Source organism: Staurois parvus, unplaced genomic scaffold (genome assembly GCF_062004578.1).
Source record: "Staurois parvus isolate SC_StPar_1 unplaced genomic scaffold, SC_StPar_1.0 ptg000347l, whole genome shotgun sequence".
Lineage (NCBI taxonomy): Eukaryota > Metazoa > Chordata > Amphibia > Anura > Ranidae > Staurois > Staurois parvus.
This window is the reverse complement of record NW_028318143.1, coordinates 14,778,271-14,793,599: the sequence shown is the minus strand read 5'-3', so window position 1 is coordinate 14,793,599 and position 15,329 is coordinate 14,778,271. Positions and strand designations below refer to the sequence as shown.

At 42.4% G+C, this 15,329-nt stretch overlaps 1 protein-coding gene across 6 annotated transcripts in view; it reads right to left on the bottom strand.

Moving 5' to 3' along the window:
• The window catches only part of OSBPL9 (oxysterol binding protein like 9), a 175,388-nt gene that overhangs the window by 83,513 nt on the left and 76,546 nt on the right, over positions 1–15,329 (bottom strand). The window contains exon 1 of one of the 6 annotated variants that reach the window (XM_089684476.1): positions 2,782–2,917. The exons of the other annotated variants lie outside the window; for them this stretch is intronic. The gene's annotated coding sequence lies outside the window, so the exon portion shown is untranslated. Of the gene's footprint in view, positions 1–2,781; positions 2,918–15,329 lie in introns of those variants that run through there. 6 annotated transcript variants of the gene reach the window in all.

Sequence of the window (15,329 nt, the reverse complement as noted above, 5' to 3'; positions counted from 1 at the left end):
CAACATTTTTATAATTTTTTTGTGACAGAGCTTTATTTTGGTAGTATTTAATCACCTCTGGGTTTTTTATTTTTTCTTAAACAAACCAAAAACCACTGAACAGTTTTTTCTTTGTTTTTGTTATAAAACTTTGTAAAAAAAGTGATTTTTCTCCGCTAATGAGGCTGCAGTGATGGGCACTGATAGGCTGCACTGATGGACACTGATAGGTGGCACTGAGGAGGCACTGGTAGGTGGCATTGATGGGCATTGACAAGCATCACTGATGGGCACTGAAAGGCAGGACTCATATATGGCACTGATAAGTGGCACTGACTGGGACTGATGGGTGACAGTGAAAGGCAGCTCAGATGGGCACTGATATGTGGCATTGATGTGGCATGGATGAGCACTGACAGGTGGCACTGCTGGGGCTACACTGATCATCAGTGCTCTGATGATCAGTGTACATGTCCCCTCTGAGGGATTCCGATTACCAGCTCTCCTCTTGAGCTGTCAGCGTGACAGCTCATGGGGAGAGAAATGCCAATAACCGCCATTTCCCTATTTACATGCGATCAGCTGTGATTGGACACAGCTGATCACATGAGCGAGCCGACCTCTTCGGCTCTTTCCATTGATCCGCTGTGTCCGAGGGATTGCTCCCGGAGCCACGCATGCCCGGTTAGAATAGGAGGACGTCATATGACATCCTCCCAGAACGAGAGAACCGCCTTGCGCCCGTCATTGTAACTCCACTTTCGTGGGAAAGAAAAAGTAATATAGTGTATACAATTGTGACAAGTCATAAGACATATTCTAATTGAATGTGATAAAAAAAATAACCTCTTTCAATCTGCAGCTCTGTAATTCTCTGTAAAACGCAATGCAATATGGCTACCTGAAGGCAATCTGTACACAGATGGTGTATGGTGTATGGAATGCCCCCCCCCCCCAAATGTCATCTCCTGGTTGTGTGATTGGCTCACTGATTTTCCCAGAATTCTGCAACAAGATACAAGTCAGATTATGGGCATCTCCTACAACAAATGTCAGATTCTGTGGGATACTCCCAACGGGAAATCACATCTAAATGGATGCAGACCCTGCCACTTTCCTCAGAGCCCTGCAGGTGCAGTAGCTGATTGATAATTATGAAATCCCTCCCATACAGATTCATTCTACAGATGGACACAGACAAACCGCTATTTCTTCAGAATAACAAAAGGTAGTTATCTGCAACAATGTTTGTTAAAATCCCTGTAATGTACATAGATCACCCAGAGGGGGAAGGTTTTTTTCTAAACAAAAGTGGAGTTAGTCTTTAAAGATGTTAAAACGGTAAACATGGGGAACCTGCCATGATGGCAGCAAAGGCTGCAACCCTAGGAGTGGAGACTTCTGCTGCCTAACTCCAATCAATGCACATTACACATAATGCTGCAAAAGGTACACATTGCCCTGCAAAAATAATAAAAAAAAAAAAGCACTGCTTTCACAAGGCAGGAAATTGTTCCTTTTAAAACTGATCGTACACTATCCAATCTGATTGCACAAGTTATGTTCAATATCCTATTACAAAAACTTGGACAAATTCATTCAATTTGTACAATCTCCTTTTTAGATCTGTCATCAACTATGTTGTGTGAGGGTTTGCCTGATTTGATACAATCAGATCATCATACAGGATCCACATATAGGCAGTCCCCAACTTACAAACATCTGACTTTTTTTTTTAATGTAACTCCAGCCAAAAAAAAATATACCTGTTCTAATTTACCTACAATTTCAACTTTGAGCGGAACTTCACTCTCTCAGTCAACATGGACTATTTTTAATCCTTAAGCTGCTAGCATCAGTGAATGGATAGGAAAGCTTATGTTTACTTGTTTTAAACTTTTTTTATATACATTTCTTCAGTTACATCCTGGTTTCCATGCCTAGGCAAATTATGTCATGTATCCCAGCAGTATTCAGGAGAGTAGGGAGGGTTCTCAGCTCAGCCAATGCCTGAGCTAAGGGCAGATGGATTCCAGAAAGTAAAAGCTACAAGAATCATCTGCCCTTACTCAAGACTGACAGAACTGCTAGGGGTGTTTTTCGGTAATTTCTCAGCAAAATAAAGCATGGACACATGAATGGATGGGGGAGTTCTCTTTGAATATGGTGCTCATATACAGTGTAGTTCCGGTTTAAGAACAAACCTACAGAACCTATCTTATTTGTAAGCCGGGGACTGCCTGTAGTGACGACAGTGTGCGCAGCTCTTATTTTGTAACGTTCTGTGCAAACTTGTAAAATAATACATTTTAATAACAGAAATTTAAAAAAATGTATAATATTAAAAAAAAAAAAAAAAAATGTAGAATAAAAATAATGTGCACAAACACGATACAAATTTGTATGAAATCAGGCAGGCCTCTGCACTACAATAGTTGATGACAGATCAAAAAGGAGATTATACAATCAGTTTTTTTAGTCTGTGGTCATCTCTCTACTACATGCACAAGCAGTAGAAATTGCAGAAATGCATTAAATCAGATCAAGAGGCTTTATCTATACCTGATGTCTGAGAATAACAGGAAGGTATCAGGCAATCACACAGAACACCCCTACAGGCCCTCAAAGTTCCAAACACGGTTTCATTTTTGCTAGCTTAGTTCAGAACGCTTGCACAACTTAAAAAAAAAAAAAAAAAAAAAAAAAAAGTTTCCATTTCCATGTTCTGGTCACGGCTGACGATCAGCCATAGATAGATTAACTCCCTAAACCCAGCCTTCCTCCTGTATGTACCCTTCTCACCTTCCGTCACGCCAACCTTCTGTCTCCGTATGTCCCTCTGTCCAGCTGGGCAGAAGACAGCAACCTCATCCTTGTGTCATCTCTACAGGGCAGAAGAGGGGCCGTTTGTGCCACGTACTTCACAAAGGGAGGGGGAGACACTCTGGGCTGCTGCAGTGCCAGTTCTTGGAAGGAAGAGAGCTGTGCTTTTACAACCAATTAACTCCAGTGCTGACATCATATATGCCCATACACAGCAACATACAGTATACACTAATGCTAATAGTCGGTTTCTTCCATATACATATATATATATATATATATATATATATATATATATATATATATATATATATATATATATAAAGCTTTGTGGACACCTGACTATCAAACCTATAATATAAGAGTTTGTTACATAGAGGGCCCGGGGTCAGTAGGGGGCCCCATGAGATGCCCCTGGTACCTTTTTCATAGGCTTTTTTGAGTTTGGGCAATGACACAGGGGCCCCCATGCTCCCCTATTGCCCGGGGGCCCCATGAGTTGTCATTCCGCCCCTGCTTTGGACCTGACTTTTGGGCACAGTCAAGTCCTAAAACTGTCATCACAAGGTTGGACGCACACAGTTGTTTAATATTTCTTTGTATGCTGTAACATTAACAAGAACCTTCTCTGGAAACCCCTGCACTCAATTAGGAGGGGGTGCCACATACAGTATTTTTTGCCATATAGTATGTGAGATTATCAGGTGTACACAAACTTTTGATCATATAGTATATACATACATACACACACACACGTCTGCTTAATGATTGTATCAGTTATGGGTAGCTTGGCACTATGTTCTGTACATTGCAGAAATGCAGTGTGGTCTAAGGTTTCCAGAGAGTGGACACACAAAACAGCCCTTTCCTAATATTACTGCAAAAACATTCAATATTAATGTGAACAGGACCTGAAGAGTACAATACAAATCGCACATGTGGAAAAATTAAAAAATAAAGCCATCTCTTCCCAATAACAACCAAGTTTTTGGGTTTATTTTGCCAGAACAGAAAAGAGTTTGAGAAATGAATCGGAACTCATCGCAATGTGTGATGGTCCTATTGTTGCAGGCCTTGTGAGATGATCGCGGCGTCCGACCCCTGACCTTTTCACCAAACTCGCGACCGAAGGACTAGCCAATCTAAAACTGCGATGTCACGTGATTTTCCAGCTCACCACAAATCGATGTACCGGCAGCCTGAGCGCGATTGGTACTGGGTCAGGTTAATTACGTAATTAACCCTTCACACTGCCACCACCTCCTTTTTGTACAGAGAAAGAGGAAACTCGGCAATATCAGCAATAACACTAGGATGATTGGATAATCGTCTGTATACCACTGTCACCGCAGGCAGGTTATACAGAGGGTTAAACACACATAGCGCTCTTCAGCACCAGGAATTCGTAAGTTGCATTAAAGAGCTTTAGAAACAGTTCAGCACTTTCAGAAAGAAAGATATATTACTAAAAAGGTCAAAAAGGGTGCAATAAAAATATTTACAGAAAGTAGATGTAATATATATATATATATATATATATATATATATATATATATATATATATATATATATATATATATATATATATATATATATACACACACACACACACACACACACACACACACACACACACACACACACACACACACACATATATATATACACACATATATATACAAACACACACACACACACACATATAAATACACAGAGAACAATAGCACAGCAAAGAGATAACAGAAAGGAATTCAGAGGGTTAAGTACTTGCCAAAAAGCCTTGGGTTAAGCAGCTTCAAGTCTCATGAGCCAAAAAGGATTTCTTGTCTCTACTGCTAGTTTCGATGTTAAAAGCAGGAGACTCTTCTCTTTTCTCACACACACTCCAAGCATAACAGCCTTTTCTAGCAAATCCCAGCAGGGTGTCTCTTTGGAGTAGTAACCAATGGTCTCCTTTTGGGGAGGGAGGTGTAGGTGGAGCCCGAAGTTATGACTAGATGCTCTCATGGCTGCTATTATGATCCATAACTTTTTCTAGGTACATGTAACATTCCGTCCACATGTAGATTAATATGCAGACGCATCTGCGGAACGGTTAGATATGAAATATACACTTGAATAGTTCAAGAGATATACGTTTCTGCTTTTCTATGCATGCCAGCTAAGGGGTGTAACATACCAGGAGAATGGCCTCAAACTGAGCCTTCCGAATATAGGTTCCATGTTTAGGTAATTATTTCTTTTTTAGTAAAAGTAAAGTTGAATTAGCCAATGAACCTTCGAACCAACCCGTGCACCCCACATGCTAAATGTCTGATGGTTCGCATTTATCCAAGTCATGGTTTAGCTAGTAGTAGCCACATTCAACTGGACTTGTCCTGTAATGCTGATTAAGTTTCATCATTTAACCAAGCCGCTTCAGTTCAAATGAGTGAAAGAAAGAAATCCCATCATGCCTGGTTATTTTCCTGATACTCCATGGAACTGAAGACTTGGTTTGGACAGGCTACAAAACATTTTTACATTACAGAACAAGTCCAGTTGAATGTGACCAACTACTACTAGCTACTTCTGGCAGCGGTACAGAGATAATATGTCCAGTTCCCAGAACAAAACTGAGCTCTGCTCAGCCATTCACAGGAAACTTTCTATTTTTAATAATGAATACAAGACTTCCTCTGAATGGTTGAGGTGGGAATCATGACATCATCTGCTCACCTTTCCACCTCAGCCATTTGGAGGAAGTCTTGTATTCATTGATAAAAATACAAAGCTTTCTGTGAAAGAACGAGCAGCCCAACTTAATTTTTCTCCAGAGATGGGGCGGAAAGTCCCCACACCCCTATCAGAATACAGTGTTCAATACTGTATACATACATTTCATACAGCGCTGACAGTGGCCACATTTATTAGTAAAGGAAATCGTTCATTTAGGCCAGCTTGGTCCATACAAACTATTTAAAAGGGATAGCAAAGCTGGAATCAGGCTTAAATTCTATAAGTGTTATAATACTGATCTCTGACTGTTGATAAGAGAAGAGAATGGGATGGGACCCTGACCAGGTGCACTATACAAGACTTTCTAAATTAAATAAAATTAAAAAAAATTACCTTTTCATTTCAATCTGTAGCTATTGGATATATTCCATGTCCTAAAATTACTGACGAAATAAAAACTTCAGATCGTTCCTTCCTAAAAAATTTAAAGTGGTTCTAAGGCTAAAATGTTTTTATCTTATCTCAATGCATTCCCTGCAATAAAAGGTAATAAACATGTTTTATAAATTGCTGTGCTCCCCCTCAATCAATCCAGCACTGTCCCCGACTACATCACTTCTCTCCCCTCTACTCACAGGGACTGAGTCAGCCAATGACTCCCGCTCCTGTCAATCAAATGCTGGGAGGAAGCAGAGGGCGGGACCGAGTTGCATTGTGTGTGTGTCTATAGACGCACACAGCCTGGCTTGGGATCAATCCTACATTTCTGCCCCTTTGCTATGGGGGCAGACACAGAAGAGGAGGAGCGGACAGAGCAGACGGGGGATCCGAGAAGAAAAGGTTCGAGGCTGTCCTGTGCAATACCACTGCACAAAGCTGGTAAGTATAAGATGTTTATTATTTTAATTTAAAGAATATCCTTTAGAAATGCTTTAAAAAAGGCACTGAAGGTATTATGTACACAAGGTACAAACATTCTAGAAGTGTCATTCCCTTTTGTGTGATTGGCTCACTGCTTTTCCCTCATATTAAAAAACACAGGGACCTATCATGGTGAAATCATCAGACAAACCCTCCCGCATAGGACATAGGAAGTGACTCATTGGAATGAAAACTTGAGTTTCAACAAAACAGCTACAGGTAAAACTCAACAGGTTAGTCAGCATCTTTACAATGCATATGACTGATCGGAAGAATATTTCTTTCATTGAATGGCAAGTATTTGGTCGTTGTATTACAAACTTGTATTTCCTTCCACCAACCTTCTCCTGTCATTTCTAAATTGTGATACAGATTTCAGATGATGACTAATGGAAGTTCTCTTGGCCTGGTCATCCCATTGCCAATCAGTGTTTACATCTTCTGGGACTCTGATGCCCCCTCTAAAGCTACATGTACTGTATATGAAGCTCCCCTGGACGCCAAGCTCTCCTGGCAGTTGAAAACTGCTAAACATGGCAAAAATGCCTGTAAACGCAGTATCACATTTAGCGCTTGGGTGTTTATTCATTTCAATAGCAAATATTCCGGTTAATGAAATGAATAAATGCACTAAAACGCTTTTAGGTGTGCTTATGCAGTGTTTTTTGGCCAAAATACGCGATTCAGGAGAAGGTCATTTAACTGCCCCTGAACTCTGCTGCTGCTAAATGAATACAAGCCTATGTGTGCAGTGACATATAGGCTTTTATTTAGTTGCATTTAGGGACTTTGGCCAAAAAAACGCCTAAAGCTCCTAAAGTCATGTTTAGGCGCAGAAGTGTGCATGAGAACAAAGGCTCTAGCACACCTGATAGGATTACACAGGATGTCAAAGCACTAGAGTCTTCATTGGATGTCTGTACTACTGTTTGGGACTTGAATGGAGGAAAACAAAAATTTTGAGATAAAAAAAGCAGTTACCGTATATACTCGAGTATAAGCCGACCCGAATATAAGCCGAGGTACCTAATTTTACCACAAAAAACTGGGAAAAACTATTGACTCGAGTATAAGCCGAGGGTGGGAAATGAGGCACCCCATTATTGGTGTCAGTGGAATAGTGCCCCATCTTTGGTGTCAGTGGGAGGAATAGTGTCCCATCATTGGTGTCAGTGGGAGGACTAGTGTCCCATCATTGGTATCAGTGGGAGGAATAGTGCCCCATCTTTGGTGTCAGTGGGAGGATTAGTGTCCTATCATTGGTGTCAGTGGGAGGAATAGTGTCCCATCATTGGTATCAGTGGGGGGAATAGTGTCCCATCATTGGTATCAGTGGGAGGAATAGTGCCCCATCTTTGGTGTCAGTGGGAGGAATAGTGTCCCATCATTGGTATCAGTGGGAGGAATAGTGCCCCATCATTGGTATCAGTGGGAGGAATAGTGCCCCATCATTGGTGTCAGTGGGAGGAATAGTGTCCCATTATTGGTGTCAGTGGGAGGAATAGTGTCCCAACATTGGTATCAGTGGGAGGAATAGTGCCCCATCATTGGTGTCAGTGGGAGGAATAGTGCCCCATCATTGGTGTCAGTGGGAGGAATAGTATCCCATCATTGGTGTCAATGGGGGGGGGGGGGGGGTGGAGGAATAGTGCCCCATCGTTGGTGTCAGTGGGGGGGGGGGGGAATAGTATCCCATGAGTGGTGTCAGTGGGGGGTGGAATAGTGCTCCATGATTGGTGTCAGTGGGGGGTGGAATAGTGCCCCATCATTGGTGTCAGTGGGGGGGGGGGGAGAAATAGAGCCCAATCGTTGGTGTCAGTGGGGGGGGAGGAAAAGTGCCCCATCGTTGGTGTCAGTGGGAGGAATAATGCCCCATCATTGGTATCAGTGACACCAATGATGGGGCACTATTCCTCCCACTGACACTTGCTGACCCCTGTTCCAGTATGGTGCTGCTGCAGCCAGCATATGTGGTTGCAGCAGCACCTAAGCACGGCGCACTTACCTGCATCTCCTTCACTCGATTTTCGCGGGGCCGCTCAGCTCCGCCTCCTCGCCGGTGATTTGCCGCCTGTGTGCCTTTCCTGAGCTACAGTTCTGGCGGCCAATCACCGGTGAGAAGGCGGAGCCGAGCAGCCGCGCGAACATCCAGTGGACGAACCGAATGAAGGAGCAGCCGCGCTTCCTGGACCGGATCGTCGTGGGACCGGAGCCAGGTAAGAGACAGCAGCCCCCTGCCCACCCCTGTACTTGGTTTCCCTTCTGTTCTGTCCCCCTGCTAGACATCTGCAGACGTTGACTCGAGTATAAGCCGAGGGGGCCGTTTTTCAGCACAAAAAATGTGCTGAAAAACTCAGCTTATACTCGAGTATATACGGTACCTTTTATGCGGTGCCACCGTTAGAGCCTGCCAAGAGCTAAAGTCATTTTAATTTAAAGCACAGTGGTGGTTCTTGTGTCTGGTGAACCATACTGCTTAATACTCCCCGTGTCTTGGAGGAGCACAGTAGGCATCAGGAGCAGGCATTTTGATGCCCATGAGCACAGCTTCAATATTCTGGAGGGTGAACAAAGCGCCAGGTTCTCATCACAAAGAAAGAAATGGAACTGTTGTAGAATCAGAGAGACAGAACCCTATTTGCCTTGTATATTTCTATTGTTTTCAGTAATATTAAACTAGCTTCTGCTGCCAAATACTAAAGGCTAAAAAATATAATGAGATGAGAGAGGAATAAAGGTTTTGCCTAATCCCAGGAGTAGCGGCTTCAACTCTTTAATGTCTATGCCAGGAACTTAAACTTTAGCTTTTAAAAGCTTTACAATTCAGCCTCTGGTCTGCCTGCACATTGCTCAGAGAACAGGTTGTATATTGAGCTCAGAATGAATGGGGAGGGAGCTAAGAGCTGCCTGAAGTTATTATTATTATTCAGGATTTATATAGCGCCAACAGTTTGCTCAGCACTTTACAATATAACGGAGACAATACAGCAACAATACAGTTCAATACAAGACGGTTAGGAGGGCCCTGCTCCTTGGAGCTTACAATCTAGGAAGTGGACTTTTGCTCTTAGCGATGGAGTACCCAAAAGGGTTTTTGTTCTATTGACATAAAAAATGTAATAAAGTTTCCGGACACCAAAAACAAGAGATGCTTGACCACTTAGATTAAACCGCTTTTAGAATTCGATTACCTTTAATTAACCTCCCTGGAGGTAATCCCGAGTGTGGCTCGAGGTTCATTTTCAGCATCAGAATCGGTAATCGCTACACTCGGGATTACACTGTAGTGTAACGTATTTTGTCCTGCGATCCCCCGATGTCCTTCCGCTGTGTCCTCCGGCCAATGCCGGCATCCGTCTTCCCTTCCCTGCGAGTGACGCGACGCGTGGGGGGAACATACACAATACATTGTAATCTGTTAGGATTACATTACTGTATCAGACCATTTCACCTCAGTTTTGTCCCGAGTGCTTTGTCCTGTGCCCTGCCTGCACTTTTACTGTTCTTTCTGCCTGGAAACTTGAGAACCGTCCATGGCGTCCAAAAAGCGTCCCTTTAGGTCAAAAAGTGTTTTTGGTTTGATTACATTATTGAATTAAATTTATTATAATATTAGATTATAATTTATGATTTCGTGTTTCAAACTTTATCATACCTGGAATGTTTACTAGACTCTTGTTTGGACAGATTTAAGTGAGTTATTCCTAAGAATTACCGGCCTACAATATAAAACAACAAATTTCCATGCAAAACAATGTACTGCTTTGACATTCAAAAGTATTGACATAATCAGACCGCCAAGGAGGTTAATGGTCACATCTGACTGGAGAGTTGATAAAGTTTATTAATAGAGTACTGATGTTTGAACATCAGTATTACTGGTCAAAAGGTCTTGAGTTTATTTTGCACATATTTGCAAGCACACGCATACATGAGTAAAATAAATTATAGCCCTCTGAATGGAATTTTAACTGCTTCAAATGATATATTTACATATATTTGCATGCATGCGCATGTAAAATACTGACCTGCAAGTCAGATTTCTGAATTTTTTTTACTCATCTATATGCAGGGCACCTGTGTGTACAGCCACACTGAAAACAATGGACTGCATTTACATCAGTAAAAAAACAAAAAAAAAAAAACAAAAACACCTGTATACCTAAAAATGCTGACTTTAGGCAGCTGTGTGCAAGAGGCCTTACAGCTACAGAAAAGTTAATTCAAACACAGTTCAGAAAAACACAATATAAACTTTCTTTACTTGTGTCCCTGTCACTACTGAGTCAAGACTGCAGGACAACTTACCTAGAATAAAAAGGGCCTATACTTACTTTTCTGGTGATCTATGTGTTAAAAAACTGACACTTTACTGTTCTCCACCTGCTGAAAGGATTTCATACTTCTAGGTGTGTAGAACACTTATTCCCTGCCACACACTGCAGATCCCCCACCAGCTTATAGGTCACAGGACATATAAGCCAGCAGGAGAAACTAGAGCATGAAGCAATGAATTAGCCCAGAGTAAGGCTAGGCTCACATCTATGCGTCTCTGAGCTGTGTTTGCATGGATATGGCAGCCCATTCATTTGAATGGGCTGCTGTGCCTGCATTTTCTTGACGGAAAAAAGGTTCCTGTAGCCGCAGGGAAAGCACATGGTTGGAAAATCAATTTGCTGCAACCGGGAATGTCCTGCGTTTTCAAATGCATGGGGTTGTCCTTAAGAATGAATGGAAGCCCCATGTGTCTGCCAAAGAGCAGCACGGTTTTGCTATAGGTGGTAACAGATGCAGGAATAGGTGCGATTAACTCGCTGTTCTGTTCTGCACATGCAACAGTGTGAACCTCGCTTTACATACGCCATCTAGGCTGTGATTTAAAACATGGAACACAGGATAGGTACATATTCTATATATTCACATATAGGCATGTGTTTTATGAGTTCTGACCCTGCAATGACCGAAACCGGGATATCCCAGAGGTGTTCTATTGGATTAGGTCAGGCGAGCGTGGAGGCCATTCAATGGTATCAATTCCCTCATCCTTCAGGAACTGCCTGCATACTCTCACCACATGAGGCTGGGCATCGTCGTGCACCAAGAGGAACCCAGGACCCACTGCACCAGCATAGGGTCTGACGATGGGTCCAAGGATTTCATCCCAATACCTAATGGCAGTCAGGGTGCCATTGTCTAGCCCTATAGAGGTCTATGTCCCCCCCCAATGGATGTGCCTCCCCAGACCATCACTGACCCACCCCCAAAAAGGTCATGCTGAATAATGTTTCAGGCAGCATAACATTTTCCATGGCTTCTCCAGACTCCATCACATGTGCTCAGGGTGAACCTGCTCTCATCTGAAAAGCACAAGGCCCCAGTGGCAGACCTGCCAATTCTGGTGTTCAATAGAAAATGCCAATTGAGCGTTATGGTACCAGGCAGTGAACACAGGGCCCACTAGAGGACGTCGGGCCCTCAGACTACCCTCATGAAGTCGGTTTATGATGGTTTGGTCAGTGACATTCACACCAGTGCCCTGCTGAAGGTCATTTTGCAGGGCTCTGGCAGTGCTCATCCTGTTCCTCCTTGCACAAAGGAGCAGATACCAGTCCTGCTGATGGGTTAAGGACCTTCTACGGCTCTGTCCAGCTCAACTAGAGTAACTGCCTGTCTCCTGGAATCTCCTCCATGCTCTCGAGACTGTGCTGGGAGACACAGCAAACCTTCTGGCAATGACATGTATTGATGTGCCCATCCTGGAGGAGTTGGACTGCCTGTGCAACCTCTGTAGGGTCCAGGTATCACCTCATGCTACCAGTAGTGACACTGACCCTAGCCAAATGCAAAACAGTCAGAAAAGGTAAGTAGGGAAAAAAATGTCAGTGGCCTCCACCTGTAGAACCGTTCCTGTTTTGTGGGTCGTCTAATTGTTGCCCAACTAGTGCACCTGCTAATTTCATTAACAAAGCAGCTAAAACTGATTAACAACCCCCTCTGCTACTTAACTGACCAGATCAATATTCCCAGGAGTTTACCTGACTTGATGCTACACTCAGATTAAAAAGTGTTCCTTCAATATACAGTATATTAGTAGCTTTGATCCTGGTATTGTTCTTTACAGCAAGCTATGGGCTTTCTGGTAAAAGCAATCTAAGCCACTCTTCAGATCACTTTTACAGGCAGCGGAAGAGAATCCCCCTCCCTCCCACTGACTTTTCCAGGCTCTCCTATCCCACCAGGGAGCCCAGGGTTGATCTGGCCTGTCGCATCAGAAGCTTTGAGAGTGAAAAAAACTCAGTCCTTCCCCTCCTCTGTGACATCAAAAACCGAAAGCAATGAGGATTTTAGTCCTTTCTGGTCTGTTTACAAGCAGTTACCGGCTTATAAAGCAGCTGATCAAACCAATTTCAGTTTGACCAGCTGCTTTGAAGGGCAGAAGAGAGATGACTTGTCACAGCCCATGATATCTCTAGGGATGTTGTTTATCCCTTGGGATAGCAATAAAGTTCCTTTAAAAAAAATAAATGTGTAAATAAAAAAAAAAAAATTAAAAAAATGAAGTGCCTCTGTGCTCAAGAGCAGTAAATCGAATACCAGCCTCCTGTTTAACTCTAAACTGGTAACTTGTAAAGGCTTTTAAAGCACTGTCTATGGATACATACTGCAGTGTTGTCATTCCAAGGCATGTGCAATTTTAAAGCGTGACATGGTAGGTATCCATTTACTCGGTGTATCATCTTTTGTATTTAAACATAAAAATTGATATTATATTGTGTTTGTGTGTACTAAAATTCATTAAACTGTATTATTTCCCTGAAAATTTGATGCACAAACATCGTGTGACATACAAAATTGCAACAACCATCATTTTTATTCTCCAGGAACTTTGCTTCAAAATATATATATTGTTTGAGGGTTCGAAGTTCTTTTCTAGCAGAAAAAAAAATGCAGATTTTTATGTGTTATGTGAGAAATGTCAGAACTTGACAAGTGGTTAGAATGCATGAATGCTTTGTTAACACAGGGCAAAGCAACAGGTTTGCTTTAATTCCTCCATCCAGCAATAACTTACCCATGGGTGGACATCCATGGGCGTCCAAATACTTTGTCGTTGTACCGAGAAGATTTTCTACAGGCAACATTCTGGTATGTTTAATTTCAGCAAGCGATTCCCTCCAATGTAAAAGCCATCCTAGCTGCTAATTAGCCACTGGATTGCTTTTACAGGCAGCCGGAGAGGACGTCCTCCTTCCAGCTGCCTGCCAGCACCTCTCCCGTGTGATTGTGGAGCCTGGGATGTGATCCACTGGGTAGACAAGATGGTCCCTGACTATCAGCGACGTCATGACATCGCATCTGGTTCTGGCAGATGTAAACATTGCCATTTTTGTTCTGGTAAGCATGAGATCAATGTTTTTTTTTAGCTTATGCTTTGCAGGGTAGAGGAGAGATCTGGGGTCTTATAGCCCCCAGATATCTGCAAAAAAGGACCGGTTATGCCTTATTTCTATCACAAGGGGAGTTTCCATTTATTTTTAAATTTGCCTACCAGGTTTTGTCTGGCTGTTGACACTGTAATGCAGGCTGTAGACGGGTAGATAATCGGCCGAATTTTCATCTGCACGAAAAATCGGCCGATAATCACACCGTTAGTGGGGCCAGCCCATCAGCCGTTTTTCGCAGATCTTCTCATTTATTTTTAATCGGTCATGTGGGAAAATCCATGAAAAACGGCCATTTTTCGTGGACATTGGTGGCAACAGCGCTGCTAGCAATGATCGATTTTTCATTTATCGGCCGAAATTTCGGCCGATAAACGACCCGTCTATGGCCTGCCTAATTAAGGCTTCATTCATACAGCCCTAAAATTAAGCATATACAAGTGTTTTTAATTACAGATCTGAACATAGCTACATTGTTTTAATAAGGCCATTCACGCAGGTGTGGAAACATGAGTTACTTTCAGATCTGTAACACAGAATCCAAAAATCTGTGTCTAAGAACATGCTATTTACACACTTATGCATGTACACGCATTTTTACGTGTGTAAATTAAGTCTGAACAAAGGGGAAAAATAAATGATCAAACGTGAAATTGCTCACTTTAAATGTAAGATTAAAAAAAGATATATAAAAAGGTGCGAACACAAACAAAAACCTCTACACCACCAACATTCCCTTAATAAATCATAGTCCACAGAATCATCCAATAAGTCCATCACATGCAATGTGTTCACCATAACATGTATTACAATCTTCTGGGTCTGCAATAACAAATGTTTCAATTGTGCCACCTTGATTCCCCCCCCCCCCCCCCCCCGTAAGAAGTGCGCACTCACCAAAAATCCAGTAACCTATATTTTACTAAAGGTCAAAAAGCACTGTGGGATATTGGATATCTTCCAAACCAGTAAAGTCACTCTTCTACAGATCTTCACCACACCATCAAATCAGAAAAAATAATATAGTGTAGTATTTTATTAAAAAAGCAGTATAGAAGGAAAACAAAAAGTATTGCACTCAAATATGTTTGTGCCCTTACTCGGCAATGATGTAAACAGCCTTTCTGCTAAAGCAACTGCCAAACCACCTCGGGATTGGAGTGCATTCCACCAACCGGAAGATGCGGGCCAGACATGACATCAACCGGATGTGAGGACTATCATGGGGCCTCTATTAAATTTTGCTGACTGTGTCTTCAGGAAGCCACATGGAAGTTGCTCCCGCACCTTTGTGTTGCACTGTTTGGGGTGTTTGTCTGCTAACCGGGTTTGAGGGGCCATTAACAATAAATGGCAAACATGACACGTTCGCAGTGCATGGTTTGTGTGTTTAGTCATGGGTTCAGGAAATGCAACATGTGAATGGTTCGTAAGCAAATGCAGACG